The sequence below is a fragment of the Sander vitreus genome, chromosome 6, assembly GCF_031162955.1.
Source record: "Sander vitreus isolate 19-12246 chromosome 6, sanVit1, whole genome shotgun sequence".
NCBI lineage: Eukaryota > Metazoa > Chordata > Actinopteri > Perciformes > Percidae > Sander > Sander vitreus.
In genome coordinates, this window is record NC_135860.1 from 20124684 (window position 1) to 20149395 (window position 24712).

Sequence of the window (24712 nt, forward strand, 5' to 3'; positions counted from 1 at the left end):
CTTAATTCCAGGGTGAACTTGGGCTTCCTCCCCTTTCAAGTCTTTTTGTCAACACAGACTGACATTTTTAAATGAGTCATCTTTCAGGCAGTTCTTCCTCCTTCTTCCTTACTTAGATGTTTATTGTTCTTATATCACTCTATATTAGAGAGCAGTATTTAGGGCAGCTACAGTATATTTCAACACTTATTTGGCCTGTATTAAAGAATGTTCTGGAAAAAAAACTATCATGCTAGTGTCCCTGGGTTGGATCTTTTAGGGAAGAGGGTTGGGCATGCATTGCATAACACATTCTCACTTCCAACTCATCACATATGGACGCTTGGCGTCATGTTTTAACTTCTCTAGGTACCCTTTTGGCGTAATTTTTCAATGTGCAGGGTAAAGTCAGGTTTAGGCAACAAAAGTTAGTTTGGTTACGTTTTGGAAAAGATGTGGTTTAGGTCAAAATCATCCGTGATGTCACCCATTGCTCTGAGGACTGCTATTTTTATGCTTTTGAGTTTGGTGATACGGGCTTCGTCATCTCATTTATTTGCAACTGGATGTGACGATTTCTGACGAGAGGGTAAGCTGGGAAGATGACGCGGCCAAGCCAATGTTGTTTATGGTTGCAATGGCGCTGCGCTAAGCTAAACGTTAAAGAGGGAAAGTTTTCAACCCTATTTACGTTAGTTAAGTATATTACGTAAGTAAGTTAGCTTATGTACGCAAGTTAAAATAAGTCAATGCAGACTTTGGTTTCACATGGGTAACAAACAGTGCTCTCCTGGGAGAAAGTCCTGTGTTTTCGTTTGCCCATCCCTCTTGCCTACGCAGACTTTGTCTCTCTTTAAACTACGTCATCTCACAGCGCCACCGCCGAAAACCGGTGTGTCTCATACAGACGCTAAAGGGTGCCTTGTGCAACGGTATCAGACGCTGAGGGCTACTAAAATAACTGTCAGGGTCTTTTTTTGATATCAACAACAGGAGTTGCCAAAGTGAGAGATATTAAAATACTACCCTTGAGCAGGGCTGTAGTACTCAAGTCTGGTCTTGGACTCGAGACGTTTTTTTCTATGGTCTCGGACTCGCTGGTATTTGGACTTGGACTTGTCTCGGTCTCTGCCACTGGTCTTGCCAAATATGGCTTTTGGTCTCGACCGAATCCAGGTGTCTTTATTATGTTTATAATAATATTGGAGGCAGTGCTTGAAGTAGAAAAAAAAGGTGCCGGTACTCCCTTGCATTGGCAAATCATTATGACATTTTAGATTTCTACAGTGAAAAACAAAACTTGGAGATATTGCTGGTACAATTCATTGTTATTTATTAACAACAATTTGTTATTTGTTAACAACATCAATGTATTTATTTAAACAAGTTGTGTGTGTGTGTGTGTGTGTGAGTGTGTGTGTGTGTTTGTGTGTTGTGCATATATCTTATGTCATTCTCTTGACAGCTGTTGTAAAATGGTGCTGCGGCTCCTTTAAGAGAGCTCTGTGCGCGTGTGTGTCTGTGTGTGTGTGTGTGTGTGTGTGTGTGTGTGTGTGCGCGTGTGGGAAGCATAGACAGTATATGAGAATGGACCAACAGATCCCGTTGCTCTGGACAGAGACCAGTGAAGGATATAAGAAGGACTTTTATGGTGAGCGCTGAGTGTTACTGCGCAGCCTCCAACTGAGAGAGACGACGTAAATGTGACGTGAGCAACCTGTCTGAAAGTTGGAAGTCTTCTGGTAGCTGTGCCAAGAGAAATCTCAATCATTCCGAATCTTGCAGAGACGGAGAGCGTAGGTATATGTAAGGAGACAACATGGACACAGGCTAATTATTGCTAACTAAAATGCTAGTTAACATTAGTAATTAAACTTAAACAGCTAATGTAAGTCAAAACTGCCTGAGAGCTTCTCCTGTACTATACGGTAATTCCTCTACTATGCGACAGTAAGTTGCGTGGTTATGACACAATCGTTAGCCTATTTTTATAACAACATCTGCTACGGAGCCATAACGTGAGATAGAAGGTAATGGACCCTTTTATACGTTGTCGTGTTTCTTTAGAAATAAACAATGGACAAAAAAAGTCTTTAAACGCTTCAGATGTAAAGTTATTCTCCGTCAAAGTGACGTCAAAATGAATGGCAGTCAATGGAATGCTAACGTCGGGTGATCGTTTGGTAGCATCAAAATGGCGCCATAGGAGGTTCAAGTTTTGAAGCGAAGCTTACCCTCTTGGTGGGAAGGGGGCAGAGGAGAAATAGAGAGAGGAAGCAGACGTGTAGATGCGACCGGAGCAGAGTTGGAATAAGTTTAAGCGTTGTACACAGTGTGCGCAGTGTCCGAAACAAACTCGACACACTTCTTTTTAGTTTCTAGGTTTTCAGCAGTGAAAAATCTGTTACCGTCAGGCTGCAGGCATCAGACAGCTTTTCCGAACTAGCGTCCGTGGCTAAGCGAACTTCTGATAGGGTGTGCCGACTGCTTGCCTTTACGTGATTTGTCAAGATCCGAGGTAAATCACGTAGTGCCCTCTGGGTAGTGTAGTTTATGTAACGTTAGGGTCAATCTCTCTGACACTGACGCTTTCTTTGTCAGTGGTAGAGTACCAGCCCACTTCGAGCACTGATTGGAGGGAAAGTGAAACACAGTTTGGACGGGGATGTTGTTCGGCTTTTCACAAGTTTAGACAGCTAGCTAACGCTACGCTGATGTTTGTTAACGTTAGCGCAACAGCGTAAGCCTAGCCTGCTAGGTAAATATAACGAGTTTCCCATGTCTTATGTCAACATAAGACCTGTGGCGTTAGTGCTCCTTATGTACCATAATTTTTTTTTTTTAAATATTAAGCTTCGCTCCTACGAGATGGGTGGGTTTTTGTTACGTTATACACAAAGCTAACTGGCTATAGTTAGCCTGTACTTATGCTAGCGGACATTAGCTAACGTTGCCGAGCCAGCCAGCAACTTTGGCAGTAGAGTTTCAGCGAGCTAACCATGACAGTATTGTTGCCCACAATCAACCTCTGCTGCTAAAAGCAGTCAACCTGCAGTGATGTTTGAAATGGAGACTCACACATTGTGCCTTTTCCCGGAGATCCTGGCCATTATTTTAAGGCATAAACCAACCATAGGGGTACACTCTGTAATACTGGTCACTTCTCTTCTACACTACATCTGGAGTGAAGCTATATTGTCATTTAGTTGCTCAAATGCTCAGTACTAGTACCTAGTAGTGGTAATAGTAGTGGATTGGTGTTTGTATCAGTTCTAACACTGCTATTATGAGGTATCGCCATTTTTTTCTGTCCTGGACTCGGTCTTGACTCAGACTCGAATCTCTTTGGACTCGGTCTTGACTGGTCCTGGTCTTGGACTTGACAAAGGTGGTCTTGACTACAGCCCTGCCCTTAAGCGGCTTTAATGTCATATTGGCAACTGTAAGTCATTGATTTGTTTTTATATTACTCTTTACGTCTTTTGGTCATTATCCATCTCTCATGGCAGTTTCCAATGTCACTTTACCTATAAAATAGGTAGACTTTGGTATGTCTTTATATTGAATATACTGTAGGCCGCCCACGTGGGATGTTCTCCAAGTTCCCAAAGGTGTTTGAGAAGCCTTCCGCTGTGTGCTTGTTCAATGTCACCTCACACCAGACCTGACCCTGGTGACTTTTCACCTTTTGAAGGGTGAACTTTGACCTTTAAAGAAGTGACCCTTGATCTTAACAGGTCCTAATGTTGCAGAGAGGACTGCTGGTGACAGGAGACAGATGGAGAAACGCATACATGTAGGCCTAAAGACACATACATATGTGCTGGTGGGCAGTCATTGAGACACACGAATAGAGTAGAAAGCGCTGGCCTGAGGAGTGACAGGAGAACCACTGGGGACGGACACACACACACACACACACACACACACACACACACACAGGAAACTGCTGAGACACGCAGGTCATGTCTGTTTCCATGTTTATGGACCCAGCAGACTTACAAAGGCAGACCCGCACATACACACTCACTATGTGTAATCAACTTTGTTTTGTGTGCCGTTAGACAAAGTTTTGGCTAAGACAACATTGTCTGTTTGACAAAGTAGTAGCTGGTTTCGACTACCCAGAACTACAGGTCAGCTTGACTTTGTTTTATTACTGTTGTTTGAGAACATATATGCAAGGGTGCACAAACTCCTAAAGAACATGCATGAACACTGCACATGCATATACCTACAATAATTGAGTTTTTTGAAGGTTAAACTGGACACAAATTAATTTGTTTTGGCCTCCAAGGGCTACCCTCTCCTAAAATAATGAGCCTCGTAGTTTACCCTTTACTAAACCTCCCCAGTAGACCACAGATGGCCTTTCAATTACCAAACTAAAACATGCAGAATGGCAATACATGGCATTATCAATGAACATGCAACAGGGACCACATTCTAAGCTGTGAGCAGGCAGGCAGGCAGGCAGGCAGGCAGGCAGACAGGCACACACACACACACACACACACACACAGAGACAAATACACAAGCATATGGTGTATGCACACACACACTTGCGTGCATGTGTAGACACACATACGAGCACACACACAGCCAGATTACTTTGCTTATTTGCTTAGCAAGCAATCTTTGTTGGGGTCACCACTCCTAACCCCTGCACTGCACCAATCTATAAAGGCAGCCCTCTGGGACCCAGTCAAGGTATTTGTAGAGTGATCTGAAGTTAGTTTCTGTGCTGCTGCTGCTGACTGGTTCACATTTTACCAGAGGTTTCAGATTTAAGATAAATGCAGTATGCAGCAAAAGAAGACTGAATGTCAGGTTTGTGATTCTGAAGCTATTACTGTACCTCATCCATGTGACACCAGGCAATTTTTTCTCCGATTTGCCACGATTACTCTTCAGCACTAGTGAGACATGCCATTAGGAATATCTAAAGTAAGAAAATGGACCTTTCAGAAGTTAAGATTTGCCAGTGGAGAATGAAATGTGGAGTGGATGGAAGGAGTAGACATATTCTTTCTTCACTGTAAAAATCACATTTTATAATCACATTTTTGCTTTTGATTAACTGCAGTATCCCTGAACACAGAAACATGGTTGTCTCCTGTATATTTTCAAAATGATATAATAGGTTCTAAATGGTTTTCCTTAAGTTGGGTATGTTTAGTGGCACAGCATATTACACTACACATGAGCAGCATTGGCTATGGTGAATATGTCAGTCAGAGGCAAACAATCTGATGCCAAGAAACGAAATACTCCATACTATATACCACACTTGCTAAATTGATGTAGAGATTATCTGAAATCCTAAACAAAATTGATTCAGATTCTCCAACATGTGGCTCCAAGTGGCTGACTTGTGCTACCTGCTGAGCCACACCAAGTGCTTGAGTGTTCAAATCCTCACCCCCGGTCATGTTCTATGGTATAGACATTACTTACCATTTAGTTTTGAAAAGCTAATCTATTTTCTCTCTTTCAAAATACCATTCACTCGCTGTCACTGAACGTAGTGCATGCTTAAGTGTTGGCATAAAGCACTAGAGCCAGTAATTGTGAATGATTTTTAATCGGTTAATGGTTAAGTCGAACAACAGCAAAATTTCTTATTATTTATTCTGAAAATAACATATCTGCACTTGCTTATGCAATATTTATAGAGAATATGCTGATAGATGGAGAAAGAAATCGTGACGGGGAACCTCTGTAATCTTTACATCAGCGTGACAGCTAAATGTTACTTTAGGGATGCTTTTAGTGTGAAATGTTTACCTAAATTTGCCTTTTTTGAAATAGGCTCATACTGTGACATGATGAGATGAGAAAGTTGTGAAAAGCTATATGTATGCAAGTCCTACTGTTTAGGAATATATAATTCTTTATTGATATGCTAAAAAGACATTTGGGATTGGGGTTTTAAAGGCAGATATCCAACAGGGAGTTGTGGGCTAGCTAGAGGGTAGCTGCATAATCAAGCTCCACCATCAGCTAACTGATGTTCTGCATAATAGGAATGGGCTTTCTGGGTCAGTATGTGTATGTGGTGTTTGAATGTGTGTGGTGGTAGAGGTGGGGGTATTGTCTTTTATCTGCATGGATGTGTGCATGTCTGCATGTGTCCTATCTGCATGTGTATACATGTGTGCAGTCTACGTCTGTATGTTAATGTATGTGTGTGTGTGTGTGTGTGTGTGTGTGTGTGTGTGTGTGTGTGTGTGTGTGTGTGTCTCTCCACAGGGAGGACAGTCCCGGTCTCATTAGGGAAGAGAGATTGAGAGTGAGACAGACAGAGAGACAGACTGACAGACAGAGGGGGGAAAAAGAACAAAAACGATTTGGGGGAGAAACAGGGAGCAGCAGTGGAAGGCAGGCATAGATTGTATTAGGGGGCAAAGGTCACTCAGCCATTACCATAATGGGCTGGACGGGTCATGGCAAAGGAGGTCATGAAGTTTTCTGATTCCCACAAACAAACAGATGCACACACACATCTCCCACTTCTCTCCATGGGGTATATGTCACAATTCAGACTTGACTGTGGTTTAATTGAATCAAGAGGCAGTGTGTGGGTGTTTGAGGTTTAGGAAACAGGGGGAGAAAGGGTGTGGGGGTGGATGGTAAGTGTGTGTGTGTGTGTGTGTGTGTGTGTGTGTGTGTGTGTGTGTGTGTGTGTGTGTGTGTGTGTGTGTGTGTGTGGTTATATAGATGGAAAATCTGAATGTTGGGTTCCATGTATGTGAAAGTGCACCCAGGGCTCCGTCTAGATTTGGGTTTGTGTGTGGATGTTTGATTACTTAAATCTCAAGAGTGTTGATCCAGCCTGTGTGGCAATAGTGACACAGAAGGCAGGTTAAAGGGGTGATTAAGTGATTATACAGGGTATTTTACACTGTTCCTTAAGGTCTCCTAATAGGGTATGTAACATTGGTTGGGCTGAAAATTGCCCGAATGCTATTTTATTAGGCCCTTAACTACCCTGTGAATATGGCTGTATTTGGAACAAGAGCTTTTCTTCCAAATATGGTATGCTCATGAATATTTAGATGAGCTGCGCGCTGATTGGTTTGAGCGAACCACATAGAAACACATTGGAGACGAGACAGCAGGTCTCATATTTCTGACACTGCAAAGTTATACATTGTTTGTCGGGCTATTTCGTTATTAAATTCACTTCTGAGACTTTTTTAAGCGAGAAATCAACTATATAAAGCTCAAATATGGGACATTTTACAAAAGTTGATGGCTAACTGCAAATTTGGTAAGACGTGTCGGACTTTAGCTAGGAGCTCCACACAGTCTGACGAGAAAGCGGCAACCTCCATACCCAGTGAAAGTCACCGTTTCCCTTGGTACTGGACTACTGAAATATTCGGGGCTTCGTGGAGCTCCGTGGAGCTCTGCGGCACTGGCTGGCTGCCAACTGCCAGCATAACTAGAGTAGCTATATTTACAGTTTGAATTTCGTCACGCCACTTATATAACATCTACCCCAAGGTCTTATAAAGCTAACAATGGTGTCCGATTTCAATTTAATGAATTTTTGTGAACATTAGTGGTTTCGTTAGCTGCGACTGTCCCTTCAATCCTATGTGTACAGATCGCGGCTAGTTAGCTTCATTTTCGGCGTAATTAGAGTATATTTACAGTTTGAATTTTATCACACCACTTATATAACATCTACCCCAAGGTCTTATAAAGCTATAAAGCTAAATTTGCAATTAGAATCAATCAATTTTCGTAAAACGACCCATATTTGACCTCTACACAGTTGATTTCTCGCATAAAAAAGTCTCAGAAGTGAATTTAGTGGTAAAATAGCAGATGAATGTATACAATTTCTGAGATCTGTGCGACCTATTCAGAAGACTAAGCTGACCTCAGATCAGTGGTGTAGCCTATGTAAATGTTTGGGCGTGACAAAGATAGAGACTAGAGCCAAATGAGGAGGAGCCGCCGAGTTGACGTCAACTAGGCAGCTCGTTGAGATTTGCCTGTTTTCAAAGGCAGTTTCAAATTGTGAGATTTGCAGAGGAAAGAGGTGTCAATGGGATTTTGAGGTTCTATGTATGTCCTAGTTACCCACTAAACTGTCATTATTCAACTATGACAAGGTAAAAGCGGTTTTGCATTCAATCACCCCTTTAAAATGTGTTTTAAGTTAAAATTAGTTTTTTTTTCCTTCAGACAAAGCAAGGTTTTTGTATGACCAGAGAGCAAGAGGAGGGAGGAGGAGCTATAAGTCGGAGAAATTCAAAGCACACAGTGTAGCTCTGGTTATTGTACAGTACATATCATATTTGAGTCATTAATGGTTATTGAAATCCCACTCTGTAGGAAAAGAAAAAAAGGATTGGGGGTGAGAGAGACAGAGGTTGAATGATGGAGAAATGCTGAGTGAATGTCATGATAATCTCTGGGAAAAAAAGAAGAGAACTGAAGTACAAAGCGACCACAACTAAAGGCTTAAACCTCAATGTAGCCCACCCCCTCATGATCACAGAGAGGTGCGGTTTATCTGGCAGGAGGTTCCTATACTTATTACAATCATAATCTAAACTCCTTCTGTGTTCATGTTACAACACTTAGGCCTACACATGCCTAAAAGATCAGGTTCTTCAACCATTTGTGACACAGATCTGACTTTTCCCTAACTCACACTTCCATAGTGTTCACACTGTCACAAGGCTTTCTAAGCTCTTCTCACATTGCTGAGCTGGAGACATTTACACTGCCCACTTAAAATGCAGATATCACGCCATTAAGATCACTGCAAATGTTTTTCATGGACATATATTGCCTCTACAAAAGTGAGAGATGGAGGAGTTAAGGATGAGAGAAAGATTGATGGATATAGAGAGAAGAAAGTGCAGAGAAACAGCCGAAGGGAAACAGAGCGTTGGACCGAGAAACAGACGGACAGCACAGACCGGGATAGAGTGAGAGTCAGAGACAGAAAATAGAGAGGTAGAGAATTAAAGACACCACAACAGAAGCCCAAAGCCCACTAAGTCCCCTTCTCATTATGATGGTGGGGTGTGGTGTTGTGATCTGGCACAACTTCCTACAGTTCAGCCCCATTCTAAACATCTCACATAAACACCCAGTCAGAGTCAAAGTCACAGCTAACCACATCACAACGTTTGTGCATATATATATGTGTTTGTGTGTGTGTGTGGTAAGCTCAACTGCTCCCAGGCTCACAGAAAGCATACACTGCCTGAGCGTGTCAGAGCTCTCTTGATCTCATCTGTCTTTTTTATTGCCTGATCCCTGTCTCTCTCCTTGCTCCTCCCTTCCTCGTTATATACCCTATCTTTTCTGTTCTTCATCTTCTTCCTTCACCCCCCAATACCCCTCTCCATTTTTTCCCTTAAGGTTTTGAATATAACCTCAATTGCTCTGGAAACATATGATCCTGTCCATTCATGCCAATAAAGGTTGTCCCTTTCCCTGCTCTTTTACACATCCGTCTTTCTTTCTGGGTTTGATATCTGTCTGCCTATAGCACAATAAACTCTTCAAAGTGTTTCTGTTTACCATAGATGAGTTTCAGATAGTAGCCAGTACACCATATGGGTCATTCATACACTCTCCCAATGGGTTGAGAGTGAGACGTTGGCTTTCTCATGAATGTTTCATTCCAGGTTTACATAACAGTGGCTCAGCTCTTTGGTCGCAAACACTGAATGTATGATTACTGTCCGTTCCGCTCACCCTCGTCCTACTGTTTCTTACATTCATACGTTCTCTGTCCCTTTAAATTTGCCTCTCCTTCGTTTTCTGTCTCATTTTATGAAAATAGCATGCAATCGAGACATATCACCATCACACTGCACCCCCCACTAATTTTTTTTTCAATTTCAACCTGCCTTATTTGATTGACATGTTCATTTGTTTATTTGTGTTGCTAAAGCATTCATGGAAGGAAATAAAAAGATACAGGAAAAGAAAGACAGTGAGCATAACAAAATATACTGGTAACATAATTATCTGTATACAAGCAGTAAATCAAATACGTACCTAATAGCTAAATCCTCAAGAAAGCAATACATGTTTATGCAAGTGCTCACAGGTTCCTAACTGGCTAAAATGACAGTAAACATGTGGGAAGAATGGTGAATAAACAGTTACAGTAAATTTCAAACCGGTAGAAATTGTTAGATAGGAACGGAAACATGACTAAGAATCTCCAGTCATGCTAGTGGCTCTGTGAGCTGGGCAGAGCGGTGCTTTGAGCAAAATGCTAGTGTCAGCATGGTAACATGCTCACACATGGATATGCGCACACATCGCTACACCAACCTTTTCATGAAGTTGGTTGAAGGAATGAAAGAGGGACGCTGTGTTTGCACGGCCCAAACAATCCACCACTGCTGGTAAACTTAAAAAAAAAAAAAAAAAAATCAATCCTGTTTTGCATGGCTACATGTAAACGGGAATATTACTGGAATACTCACTTTCATTAGCCATGTAAACCGCATATTCGGAATATCGTCTTTTTCAGAATTAGGGCAAAAAACTAAATATTATGTGCATGTAAACGTAGTCAATGACAACACTAGCATGCTGATGTTTAGCAAGTATGATGCCAACAATGTTTCCATCTTAATTTAGGGTGTTACCATGCTAATATTTGCTAATTGGCAAATAAACACAAAGTCAAAGTTAGGTTGATGTCATTAGTTTTGCAGGTATTGGTTGTAAAAGTATTGGAAAAATTAAGAGTTTGACTTGATGGTGGTGCAAGGTAAAAATCATGGGATTGCCAAAGTTATTTATTATATAAAGTTATTACAATGCATCCTATTTGTCAAGACATTTCACTAAAAACGCAATATCAACCTCATGGTGGTGTCGGGGCTGAACATGTTGCCACTAACTAACAAAAAATGTACGATTCACAAAACGCAATCACTTGTTCCTTGACTCATGGCCTAACTCTTTAATTCAATTAAAATCTGTTTTGTTTTTAGATGTTACACAGAACGGGACCAAAAATGTATGTATCTTTTTCTCCATGCAGGTATATGTCTCTTCTGTACATAGCAGTAAGACAGGTAAGTCAGGTTCACGGAAGATTTGTCTTCTTTCCTTCTTGCCTCAAGGCAGCAGGAGACAAACTGAGTTTCTGCCCTGTCATACTTCTGTGTTCCCCCAATAGAAAAGGAAGCTTTTCATTTTCTGGCAAGGCTGTGTCTAGAGTAACCTTTTCACAACTTTGCTCATATTTTATTCTTATAGTTTCTGGAATGTGTATAGAAAATACTGTATATATTTTTTCTTTCTCCATCTTGTTTTATTGTGGCATAAGTAGAACTTGCAGACTGCTGTGTCAACTTTTCTACTCTTGCGCTATTGGTTTCTGCAGTCCTGTATGTACAGTATGAGAGGAGGCTTTATGTTGCTTTTGGCAGATGAGCTGAGTTTTTTACCTACAATTACTTAAGTAGATATCAATTTGGTCCTCCTTGGGGGCAGATAGTGGCACCCTTGTGTCAGTATGTATATGTATAATCAGACATATAATGAACACCTCAATCAACTTACTGAGTTCAAACACTCAACTTTCCTTCCTCTAAGGGCCGGATTTACGTACATGAAAGCACAGCTCAAATTTCATTCAATTTGCGCATGGAATCTGCCTGTAATTAGCGCCTGATTCACTAAAGCAGCAGATAATTACACAATCAGTGACTGGTGATGCCTTCGAGGCGCATTCTGTGAGAGAAGCAGGATCAACTTTTCTTGTCTCCAGGGATCTGTTTCTGTTTCAGGTTTAGTGAAAACTCTGAGTTTGTTAACCCTGAGATGAGGGAAACTCTGGGTTTTCTGTTTCAGAAAGAGAGGTAACTTAACCTCAGAGTCAGTTACTATGGTAACTGAGCCTGTGAACCTAACCTGGTCAGGAGCAGTTTTTCTTCAATTAACCTCAAGCTTCTCTCAGTCTCCTCCCTCTGACACAGCGCTCTTTCATTTCCTCATTCATTCAGTCGGTATCTGGCGCATTTTAGCTCAGTTTGTTATCTGCATGAATAAAAAAACAGGGTTGGTTTATTAACCGTGTTAGGCAGACTATAAAACGTTTTATTTCTCAAAACATGGCATGCACATGTAGCCTACATAACCTTATCCGTCCTCATATCACTAACGTCACCCATAGTGGACATGCTCTTACATCCCAGCAGATTCTTTGTGTCACATGACGTTTTTTTTTTGCAAACGGCAGTTTTCTTTACAACATTGGTGATGCGGAGCATTTTAGGGAAGCTGTATAGCAAAGCGCCGTCAGTAGAATGTGACTCGCCCACGGGTTTCTTTTTTGGGATCAATTTTGTAGTTTTTTAGCACCATTTATCATACAGAATACATTCCACAATACGTGCCAGGTAACGTCAGGTGGTGCATAGAACAGATTAACACAAATTGAACAAGAACAGCTCTGAAATGTTTTTTAAACGTTTTTGTAGTGTTCCCTGGACACAAACCAGTAAGGGCCATTAAACATGAGTTCCACAGTATTGCAGGTGAATGATGTAAACCCTTTGAAATAAAAGATTATGTATTATAATTCTGTTAATGATGGTGCTGCAGCCTCAGAATGGGATTAGTAGGTCTAGGAATTTTTCGCCCACAGGATTGCACCTAAATGAAATAGATTATAGGTTTAACACTATTTCACCAGTAAAATCATACTCATGATTAAATATGATATTAATACACTATATTGGAACTTACGCATTTACTCTTGCAGCAATTTTCTGCATATAGTATTTCTATATAGTAGTATTTCCGCCGACCAGTTTGTTTATGGTTGTTACCATGGTGAATCGTAGTATCATGGCTCCGTTCATCCTGCCCTTTTTATAGTGGTGGTGCATGCGCTAAACTCTGAGTGAACCTACTCTGAGTTGATTGAAACAACTCAAATCAGCTGTTCTGGAACCGAAAACTCGTTTCCCATCTCAGGGTAAATCAACTCAGAGTTGAGGGTTAGACTCAGTTTGTTAAACCTCCTTCCTGAAACGTGCCCCAGATTCACTTGAACCAGGAAACAGAAGTTTGTGAAACATTTATGGAGGACACTGCACATGTGATTAGTTCGATAAAAGGGTTAATGTCTGTCAATGAACATCAAATAATTTCTCTGTCACACTCATGCAATCCCCACGTCGTCTTTAGTTGGTCTTTATTGACAGACAAATATCCAAACAATCTACTAGCACTTATTGTTAAGATACTATGGATGGGACAGTGTGTCTGCTTTAAATGTATTTGCACTGAGTGAATACTCCGTCAGTCGTGGTCCAACACCAGCTCAAAAAGCGGTGCACGACTATTACTATAAGTAAGGACACCATTAGGTATGAGTCAGATCTTCTTCACCATTGAGTCCCTCTCATGACCCATAAACGTGAAAATAGTTAATGTGTTTCCATGCTGGTTCAAATGCCTATTTCTGCATCATTCGTGGGCCAACCTCAGTTCCTTCTCCTTTATATGTAGCCACCACTACTGCGTGTGAGTCAGGTTCTTTTGGCCATATATAAACATGGTGTTGAGCAGACAGTCACTCATAAAAGGTCTGCATATGTCTCCACTCTTGGACAGATATATTTCAGCAGGGGCTCTAAACCTCTTTAACCTGCCACAGAATATAGTTTGGCTTTAATCTTGACAATAGGTCATTAAAAGATATTATGATCAAAGTACTAATAATCATCTCCTTTATATTCTCTCTGTCATGCCATCTCACATCTGTCTCTTTATCTCTCACTCAGTGTCTGACTTACCGTATTGGTCCGAATATAAGACGTTTCTTTCCCCCCTGGAAATACGTCTGAAAAAGTGGGGTCGTCTTATATTTGGGGTCTAGACGTTTTTATGTTAAGACACCCACAACAACAGATGTCGGCAACATCACGAAACGAGTAAAACACGTGTTGCCCTCATAACTGAAGTGAGTTTCCGTCCCTCACAGCTAGCTAGTGCCAGGGCCTGAAAGATGGAGAGACACAGCGATCGTCTCGAACAAAGTCTCAGCTGGACTTAAGCCAGCTGATGGTCGTGCTACGACTCAGCTGTTCAAGTCGCAGAGGCTGGTTTTAGAACGTAAGTGACGTCACCTGTTTCAACAGCCAATAGAGAAGTCATCTGCTAAAGTCAGCTATTAAAGTGGCCATATTATGCTCATTTTCAGGTTCATAATTGTAATTTGAGATTGTATCAGAAAAGGTTTACATGGTTTAATTTTAAAAAAACACCATATTTTTGTTGTACTGCACATTTCTGCAGCTCCTCTTTTCACCCTGTGTTCAGGGGTCCGTTTCAGAAAGCAGGTTTAGTGAAAAAAGTTTGTTAACCCTGAGATGAGGGAAACTCTGGGTTTTCCGTTTCAGAAAGAGAGGTAACTTAACCTCAGTCAGTTACTATGGTAACTGAGTCTGTGAACCTAATCTGGTCGGGAGCAGGTTTTCTTCAAGAAACTCAAGGTTTCTTCTCTCTCATTTCCTCATTCATTCATTCTGTATCAGGCGCATTTTAATGCAGTTTATCTGCATAAATACAAAAACGTATTGGTTTATGTTAGGCAGATTATAAAACGTTTATTTCTCAAACATGTCATGTCCTTTTGTCGACGATCCCGTTGATGAAAAAGCTGTATTACTTCACAGAGAGTTTACGTCGGGAGATGATATTGAGTCCCGACTAGATGTATTTTCATTTCCACCTTCCATTTTTTCACAGTCCATCAGATATGTAGATATCCGTCCTCATATCACTAACATCACTAACATTTTTTGCAAACAGCAGTTTTCTTTATAACATTGGTGATGCGGATCATACTGTAATAGTAAAGCCACTGTATTCAGAACCGAAAACTCAGTTTCCCATCTCAGGGTAAATCAACTCAGACATCAGGGTTAGACTCTGAGTTTGTTAAACCTCCTTCCTGAAACGGGCCCCAGGTCTCCGTTTTAGCTATAGAGTGAGACCTCGCAACTTCTGTAACATTTTTGTTGTCAGTCGCACATGCACAGTAGCTAGGTAAGGATTAAGCTATGTGCTAGCTAGCCGTTTCTCCAACTTCGGCCTGTACAAGGCAGAATGAGCTGGGAAACTTCTAAATGAGGGCGCACTTCCAACTTTGTGTGGAATACCTGCAGAACAGGGACATGTTAGTAGTTCTATACAATGTTAGTTACGTAGAAAGCCGTGCAGATTTTGAACAGCTCACCTGGAGACTGAAGGCAGGACACATTCAGAAACCTGTATCTCACTCAAAACAGCATGGATGTTTTTTCCATCAAAGTTTGTATGTGTGTGGAAGCACCAGAGACAAAATAACACCCCAAATCCCAGAAAAAGTGTTTTCATAATATGGGCACTTGAATAAAAAAATGAAATAAAAACTAGAGAAATGAAATGATCCATAATCCATTTTATTTTAATGTTACAAACAGCTGGTCGAAATGGCAGAGCTTTAGACGGAGATTCAACGACCGCCCGAAAACATGGTAACGATATATGGTCAAGCCAGATAGAGCGACTGAAGAGAGAGAGAGCGCCTAGCGGCATTAGAACAAAGCAGTGAGTCAGAGAACTAAAACGTATTTTTGCTGATTCATCACTAGAAGTTTAACTGTAGCAAGCATCTCACTATCACTAACATTATCCACATTCATATCCAGCTACAAAAAGCCTAAAAGTCAGAAGTTAGAACGGAAGTACAACGAGGCGTTGTCATGGAGCTGATACACCATCTAAACATGCAAACAGCCAGAAAAAGATCTCACTGTGGTCCTCAAAGCGGCCGCTTCCAAGAGCTTGACAGGAGAGTGTGTGATTACGTGACTGAAAAACGGAGTGATGGGATGCCCATTACCAGAGCAGTCATTCAGCTGAAGGCCTTGGAAATATTTACTGTTAATTTAAAAGTACATTAAATGTACGCTTTCATCTAAAAAGATATTGAAAATATTGTATTTAAAAGATGTTAAAAACAGCAGCCTACCTTGTGTTATTCAATGTGTTTTTATTAGAATTATTGTCAAATAAAATTATTTTCCTTATAAAAACAAGATCTGGTCTTCAAAAAGTATTTTTCCAAAAATTAGTCTTGAAGGGGGGGTCGTCTTATAATCAGGGTCGTCTTCTATTCAGACCAATACGATGAGTATTGATGATTGAATATGATGAGTCAGGCCTTCTGGTATGTTTAGTGGAGATTTTGCAAAATGCATAATAGAGCATAGATACAGTGATTCCAGTCCTTCGCACCAGACACATGGCACAGTTACTGTATCATATCACAACTTAAAGTGGAAATCAACCAAAAATAGCATTCAGGCATGTTTTCCCTAGAATATAGCTTTGAAAGTCAGTTTGTGAGCCTTCAAATACACTAAAATTAAAGCAGATTAACTCTTGGAGATGTTTAAGTGTGATCATGTCAGGAGTGGGCATCTTGTGTCATTTAATTTCTTATAATAAAGAGACATTACATTTTATGACAGATTGCTCAATTTATCTTTTTTGCACCAGGCTATAATTTCATTATTCTTCACCAGCTGACTATTGTGTACAACTTTTCCATCCACCATTGCACAACTTTCAGTATAAATTCTGAATATGATTTTTCAGTTTATTTTTCACGGCGGCTAAAGGACATTTTTGACCTCTCAAAGAAGATGTGGGAGTGTGTGTACAGTATGTCTGTATTGTATATTTTGTGGAGTGAGTGGCCACAGACACAAAGCATATAGACAATTTTACAAGCCTGCATGTCTATGTCTGTCTGTCTGTGTGCGTCTGTGTGTGTGCGTGCCTGCAAGTACTGTAGATGTCTGTGTGTTCCAGTATAGAAGCATTTGTAGTTATACTGGCGCGTGTGTGTGTTCCTACTGTAGTATGTAGGTCACCAATATATTCCTGATGAGGTCTAGTCCTCTGGAGAACTCTACAGATTTGAGGGCCTAAATTAGACCCTATTATCTGTGCGTGTGTGTGAGAGACTGATAGAGAGGGAACTAGACACTATTATCAGACAAGGGCCTCACAGGCATGTGTTCAATTTTGTGCACATGCATACTTTTTTACATGCATTACATGTAAAGAGCACTATCATGTGAGTGCGTTTGTCAGTCTATATGCGTAGGTGTTAAATTGCATGCTATTTTCAACATAATGTATTTGTGCATGTGTGTGAAAATGACACACTGGTATCATCTGAGAGGCTGCCTGTTACCACTGACCTGGGACTGTAAACCTCAAGCCCCCTTTAAACGACTGTTGGCTCAGAAAGCCTGTCCATATTGCTGTCACCTTACAGTGGCAATGTGTTAAGGTGTTACCAAATGCAGGAAATGCATATACCATGCATTAGGGTGTGTTTGAAGAATGAGGGCTGGAAAAAGATGATTTCATAATGTGTAAAATGTACTAAATTTCAGTGTTGTTGCGCCAGTGTTGTCTGTTGTTCAAGTGAAAGGTGTTTTTGGAAGAAGTCGGGACTGCTGAATGTCTTAACAGACAAGTTTTTGGACTGCATAAATCAAACACTCACTAATGATCCCATACATAGCTCTTGAACTCTTACTAAGTACTTTTGTATGGCTGTCATTAAAGAACCAAGGGAAATAAGGGTTTTCTTTTAAGCATTCAGAATTACACATCTTCTGTCACTTCCTAAATAATGTGGCTTTCTGCATAGCTGCTGATTTTGGACACTTTGTTGAAACACTACATGTAATTCCCTTTCATTTCAGGATGTCTACATTTCCAGTCAACCTATTGTCCACAAGTCACAGGGACAATACCACATGCAGTCAATCAGTCAAACCAATTCGGAATTTTGCCGGAGCTCAACCCAAAAGTTACATTGAACCTGAGTGTGATGAATAGGAGGTAAGAATGTCTACCTTTGAAAAGGTTCATGCTTTGACCAAATCATATGCTGTCACTCCTAAGCTTTAGAAGGCCTGCGCTTTTCATCAAAGCTCTTGATGGTTACCTTTCACAGTACTGTCGAATACACCCTCCAAAGCTTCCCTCCCTCCTTTTCTCCCTTCCCCTCCCAAATCTCTTTCTTCTTCCCTCCAATGTCGACTACCCCTCTTCCCTGCCTCTCCTTCCCCCTCCTTCAATCCCTCTTGTCCTTAATCCATCCCTCCTCAATCAAACCCTCAAATCCCTCCAGGTTTTTTTTTCTCTGTGCATGTGTGACTTCAGTCCTGTCAAGGTAGATGAAACAAGAGGAATTCAGATTCATCACAGTCATAACCTGCCATGATAATAATCCACTACTATTCTTCCCATGTGGCAGTAGGCCGATGTTACTGCCCTTTTTCCGGATTTATTTGCATATTTGTTTCCCCGTTGTTTCTTTTGATGAATTATTTACTGTGGAATGAAATGACAGCAGAGATCACTGATGATTGCTGTCGCGGGTGGATGGGTGCCTTTCTCCTCTTTGTAATTATTCTTTTTTTTCAATCAAGTTTTTTCCACTCATTTTCCCCAGTGACAGACGAGAAGCCGAAAAAAAATTGAAAATAAAAACGCACATATATTTTAGCATTTCTAGTTGAATATTTCCACTGTCTAGCGGGAACGCAGCTTTCTTTGTTGTTGTAATGATTACAGAGTAGGAAACAGGAGGGGAAAAAAAGAGGAGAGAAAGGAAGAGAGTAGTAAGCAAATGGGGGGAAAAAAAAGAATCTAAACACAAATGGGCTGGTAGGGCCACCTCACATATACACGAGTGAAAACTCACACATACACGTCCTGCTCTTCATCATCTGACCAATCAAGATACATGATTAGCATATTAAGATAAACGACTAATAATTAAATGTTGCAGTTTGTGATCTTTGAGTCAACTTTGAACACAGTCAAAATGAGCCACCAGGAGCTTGGACCGCATATGTATTTACACACAAAGCAATGTTTTAAAAGTTGTAATCACAGTGTGTTGTGTCCACATAAGTGCCATGATTGTAAGCCTCACAAAATGTATTCCCTGCATGTACCAGGGATCTAGCACACACACTGCCACTCTGTCCCTGTATTGCCCTATCCAGGAATAACAATGCATAATTCATGTGCCAGAGTCTCGTCTGCAGACAAAAGTCAGCGTTTGCATTCATTATTTATTGAAAACAGCTCACATGATGAATCTTTTTAACAAACAGAGCTTCTAGTAAGCACTGTACCTATTTCTTCTTCTCTTGCGGTTTGTGTTTTGGCAAAGATTTAAGTGGGTTCATTAGCAGAGATGAGGATGCAAGGAGAGGAATGACAGGGGAGCGAGACAGAATGGGAAAGGGGGAGTGATAAGAAAAAGTGAGGCCAAAGGATAAAGGAATCATTTTTGTAAAGGTATGAATTAATGAGGCTTGTGCATCGCAAGATAATTAATTTAACAATGAAATGCTTTAGGGACTAAGTTTTAGGACTTCCTCTCATTTACAGAGCAAAAGTTTACTATTGCTACCCAATGGGTATTTGAAATGACTTAACTGCATTGCAAAACCTGGAGGTATCAATGCATAATAATGAAATATTGTCTAATGCTTGATGCAGTGCTACTACTGCACTCTGAACTACCTAAAAATCCAGCAGAATTACTTTAAGAAAGTCCCTAGCACATACACAGACACATGTACGCACACTGTCAGTTACACCAATTGTGCGGACAGTTCACCTTGAGGATGGGAGGCAATTTATTGTAGAGTGAAATGAGCATTTGCCATCCTATGCTAATGCAGTCATGTATTCCAGAGTACTTGCATTTCATCTACTCCACACCTTCACCATCCATCAATCATCGAAGGCATGAGGCATTATCTTTGCGGAACATTTTATATTCAGTCTCCTCTTAGATGGGTGAACACGCACTCATTGCACACAGTCATTTTTGTTAAATCAAAAAAATCAAATCTGGTCGAGCAAAGGTTGAATAATTGATGTGTTATGTTAAAAAAAGGAATGAAATAATACCCTGTAGGATTTTGGAGGAACATCAAACCAGAGTTGGAGCTTGGCAGACTGGGCGGAGCAGGGTAGGGGCCTTATGTATTTGGGACGGCTGCCCTGTAAAATAATGAATAGCAAAGAGTTAGAGGATTAGGAGATTTTTGTTCTGCACTGTACCTGACACTTTGTGCATGCCCACCCGTGCTTTTTACAGCATGACCATGGTACATGTATCCTGCATTAATACAGCAAGAGTTTCTGAAAGTAGTTTGGTCTGGTGGACCGGGAAAACATTCTAGCCGGCCTGCAAGAAATGGATGAATGGCTGCAGTAGAAAATGACACAAGGTTCACCACAAGTGCAGATCTAATGGAACGAGATTGGTGCCACTCCACAAGCAATGCATCTCAGAGGTGCAGCAAATAGTTACATTTCCAAAACAAAGGTTAGTGTTGCTGACATAAATATAACATTTGGAACAGATATTAGTATGATAAAATGAAGAGTCCAATTAAATGAAAAGAACATGAAATTAATTTACTTTTACCATTTAGAGTTGAATCAGTTTTGTACAGGTATCTGCTGACAAAAAAAAACAAAAACAAACAAGCACCAGACCACAAGAACTAATGAGTATGTTTATGTTGACTTGGCGGAATATCAACACTCAGCTTTACTGTGCTATAAGCTCATGGTGGTGATGAAATGGAATATCATCTGCTTGTTTGCTACTGTAATCTACCACCTTGTTTCCATGGCTATAAAAGTAAGCCATGAATATATACATAATGTACATCTTAGAAGCGCACACACAACTACGCATCATTGCTTCAAATGAAGATAAACGTTTTTATGTGTAGGGCCACCTTTTAAGACTGTCCCCATTTGGGATACAACAGTACATGATGAATACATTTATCCCAAGCTCCCGTGTGAGCTGTGCAGCAGTGCATCTCTGACCAATACCTTTTCATGATTGTATGAATGCTGTACTGTATAGATTTTTCCATACAGCAGCAAAGGGATACAAATGTTTATCATTACGGTTTCAGTTCCCCATCTGCATTTTGTTGCCCAACAGTTCCAATTTGTGTTTAACGAATGATCTCAGGGAATGAGATGCGATTGTTGAGGTGCATTTGCTCTCTTTTTTCACTGCAGGAGTTGGAATTAGGATTTTATAGATACTGTACGTACAAATAAAAGGACACAGTGAGACCTACACGATGAGTTGCTGGAGAGAGGGGGAGGAGGGAGGGTGACTGACAGATGTCTTGTAAATTTAAATAAGGCTGATTTGGAGTTAGAGTAGAGTAGTAGTAGTTGACCAAGTCAACGATAACATGAAATATGGTGAGCATGCATTAAGCGTCTACATTACTACTAAATTCAGAGCACATGTGTAAACCTCTCGTAGGTAAGGACCATAGAAAAAGAATGAGTAGAACGGACATTCCCATTCCAATCCCATTGCAAAGAACTGTGACCATTTTAGCAGGCTAACTTCTGCATAAACTTCCATGTAAACCGATTTGCGACAACTCGCGGACTCACTGAGGTGAGGTTTTGCAACAAACGAGCAGTGGAGTAGTACGAAGCTTGGAGAGGTGTATTTTGTACGCTTGTCGAGGGGAATTGAGGATTGCAGATTTATTTATTTATTTATTTATTTTTTTTTAATAAAGGAAAACACTGGCCAAGTGTGGACAGGAGGCCAAAGCGTAGTTCTCAAACTAGAGTGTGGCACACTTTACGACCCCACTGATGTGCGTCGTTACCATAACAATTAATTGCCATTTTCTCTTGAACTAGTCAAATGAACACAACACTTCATTGTCCGTTCTACTCATTCCATTTCTATGGTTAGAACACTTGTAAATGGTGGCCTTTTGTATTTGGTCCTTCCTTTTGCTTTATCCATTAAAACTCTCCCCTCCATCCCGTTTGTGAGCCCTCTGACTTAAAATAGTGTTCAACTCAGGGGGGCTTATTTTTATTAATTCACCGTTTCCTCTGTTACAGGCCCCCGTCTACGTATTCCACATTGCGAGAAGACCACCTCACAGGGATTTTCCCCTTCACCAGGTAACCACAAAGAAAGAAAAGACACACACACAATGAGGTGTTTTACACCAGTGACCACCAACACAGGGTCTCAGTGTTCTCTAATCCACACTCAGGCTGAATAGGTTGCTCCATGCAATGGAGGGATTACACTGTCGGATTAATGGGACTTTTAATTTGAGTCATTGTGAGTGCCCATGATAAAAAGAATAGGTGCAGGAAAGAATCTCACTGTCTCTATGTGATATTGTTAAGTGTTACAACTGTACATTTCAACTACTGCATTAACTGCAATGACACACACTATGTGTCAGACTGAAAATGAGCATACAGAAGCTTTTGAAGACTGGGAAACTAAACTACTGTCACTGTGAGAACTACTGCAGCTATTGCAGCATAGTCACCGCTACATCAGTTAGTATTGCTACAACTACTTTACTACTTTTATAACCATTGCTACATCTTGGGAAAGTGTTATGCAAATTCACAGCTAAGCCATACTTCCTGGCAGCTGGTTAACTGCTCCGAGCCTGTGGTCTGTTATTAGCTGCACTGAAACAATGATACAATTTAAGTGGAGGAAAAGTTGCCTTCTTACCCACCAAGATAAAGTGAATTACCGTGTTTATGAATACAGCCTGTCTCATTCATGTAAATGTCTATTTTTAACTGATTCAAGTAAAATAAAGGAGTGAAAGAAGGTGAAAGGAATCAGCTCGACACATTTATAGACATTACAACCCGTGACGGCCATAGCTGCAGCAACACAGCCATCTTAAAAAGTCGAGCACTCACTTGGTGAAGATTGGTTCATACAATTTCTCAGACACATGCATGCTTTTTTTTCAAACATTTACTGATTACAAATGATTTGCAGGACACACGGCTTCACATACATTTATTTATTTAGTTAACATTTCAAGTATCTTTTGTAGCATGAACATTTAGTTACTTCTGTATTGTCTGTTTCTACCTTGCAACATTTAATTCTTTTAGGCTTACCAGTGTCAGAGGTTCCACACTGTGAGAAGGATCCATGCAGTCTGCATGGCAAAATGGCAGCACTTGGAGCAAGAGCTGATTTATAGGGCAGGTTGCCTAATTGGACCCTACCATTTCTCGCCATGTCGTGGGGGAGCTTCATTCTTTCTTTAGAGTACTTTTTTGCTTGATTTACATTATATAAATTATTTTTGTTTTGGTTAATGTTAAGTTAACTAAGTTACCATTTTTTTGGGGGTTTTGTTTTGATTGTTATTTGTAGTTTAATTTGTAATGTTTTATTGTTAGTTTCCCCTGTGTGTCAGAACTGGTCTGATCAAGCAGTAAATGGGTTGCATCTCATAACCCTTAAATTGCCTCTTTGAGTCCTACACGTGCCTCCCTTCCTTGCGTCTTAGACCCTCCCACCAAGGAGGCACGGGAGAGATGCAAGGAAATCATGGGAGGAGAGAGGCAACGAGCAAATGTCTCTTAAAGGGATGAGGCGCCTTTTCCTCTGCGTCACGTGAATTTGTCAGCTGTATGGGCAGAGTTAGCAACTCCTTCAGCTGCACAGCTTCTGGGAAGGTTACTCTCGTGTATCCTCACATATAGCTCCTCAATGCTCGCTCCTCGGGGCAAAAATAAGAGCTTTGAGACGGCCTTCACCGAGGAGAGACAGAACAACTTCCGGTTTAGCTGAGGACTGAGGAGTCGAGGAGCTATCAAATAAGGGTTATGCAATGCAGTCTATATGTCCCCTTTGTTTCTTCTTTGTTATGTCAGTTATATGTTGAGTTTGATGTATGAAAATCAACGTTCTGTTTAGTTGACCTATTTGATGGGCCCGGCACTTTATCCTCACTTTGTTATTTTTGAAATTGTTGGGGTAAATAAAGCCCTTCCTGTTTTCAATCTACCTGTGACTACTCGTGCCTTACTACTTGGTCCCTCACACAACTCATGAACATTTCCAACTTGAGTAACACTACTCCACGATGCTTGTCTCATTATTCTCTGCTTATGTAGACAAACAACAGGTTCCAACAAATATGGCAGGCTATCCCCTCAAACACCTAGTAAGCAGCATGGCGAAACTGTTTCCCAACACTACTTAATTACTGCTACTACTGCTATGTTTTGCTACTTTTACCATGACTATAATTAATATATATACAAGTATAATCAATACTTTGATCATCTTAGCAAATTTAGTTAAAACCAAATCCATAAAGTCAGTAGATTAATGCAAATATTTTACTGTATAGTAATATATAGTACATATATGTACACACATATACACCAAGGCACCCAATTCCTACATAATTTGATGTCTGCTCCCTAAATAAGTCCACGATGGAGAAAGAACGCAAGAAAGAAAGAAAGAAAGAAAGAAAGAAAGAAAGAAAGAAAGAAAGAGGCCAATAGTCAGGCAAAAAAAAAAACGAGAAAGATTGGCCTAAAGAACTTTTGCAGCAAAGTGAAGAAAGCTTGATAAATGGATGGATGGCTGGATACAGGGAGGAAGTGGAAAAGAGAGCTGTTTAGTGTTTACCATTCCTGACTGCAACATTGGAACCATGGATTTCAGTATAATTATGGGTAAACAAAGGCAGCCCTACAGAACAGCATTGCACATTTTCTTTAAGCCATTATCTTCTCCTTCTTTCTTCTCTTTGGGCATTCTTCCAGAAACCTG

At 40.5% G+C, this 24712-nt stretch overlaps 1 long non-coding RNA gene across 7 annotated transcripts in view; it reads left to right on the forward strand.

Moving 5' to 3' along the window:
• The window catches only part of LOC144519896 (uncharacterized), a 93866-nt gene extending 69934 nt beyond the window's left edge, over positions 1-23932 (forward strand). For 4 of the 7 annotated variants that reach the window (XR_013502146.1, XR_013502147.1, XR_013502148.1 and 1 more), the window contains 3 exons: positions 17760-17898; positions 21991-22053; positions 23029-23932. This is a non-coding gene — a long non-coding RNA (uncharacterized LOC144519896). Of the gene's footprint in view, positions 1-230; positions 569-11017; positions 11052-17759; positions 17899-21990; positions 22054-23028 lie in introns of those variants that run through there. The other 3 variants (XR_013502145.1, XR_013502151.1, XR_013502149.1) reach the window with 3 other exon arrangements.
• The last annotated feature ends 780 nt before the right edge of the window (positions 23933-24712 follow it).